Raw genomic sequence first — 354 nt, 5'->3', positions numbered from 1 at the left:
GGTCGTCTCAGTCACTCGCCAGGCCTGCGCTCTGGGTCTGTTCAGGATCCTGCAACCTGGGTCATCTCACTCACTCAGTAGAACATTTCATATGCTGATGACAAGTCCATTTCTGAGAATGATGACTAAATTTTTAGGGCTTCACTGCCATCTCAGTGCATTCTGGGGGCAAGGCCAGCACTGCAGGCTTGGGGCTTGAACCCCCAGCTCTGTGCCTGCTTGCAGGCACTTTAATCTGCTGAGCTATTTGGTCAACCTTTCTGATTTTCTATAAACCCAGAGGTCTATAATTTGATAGCTGCCATCTGAAGATGTACCTTGCTCATGGGAGCTGGCTTATTAGCATTCCACCCA

Source organism: Octodon degus, unplaced genomic scaffold, assembly GCF_000260255.1.
Source record: "Octodon degus isolate 3935 unplaced genomic scaffold, OctDeg1.0 scaffold00036, whole genome shotgun sequence".
Classification (NCBI taxonomy): Eukaryota; Metazoa; Chordata; class Mammalia; order Rodentia; family Octodontidae; genus Octodon; species Octodon degus.
The sequence above is the reverse complement of the archived record's forward strand: the minus strand, read 5'-3'. Positions refer to the sequence as shown.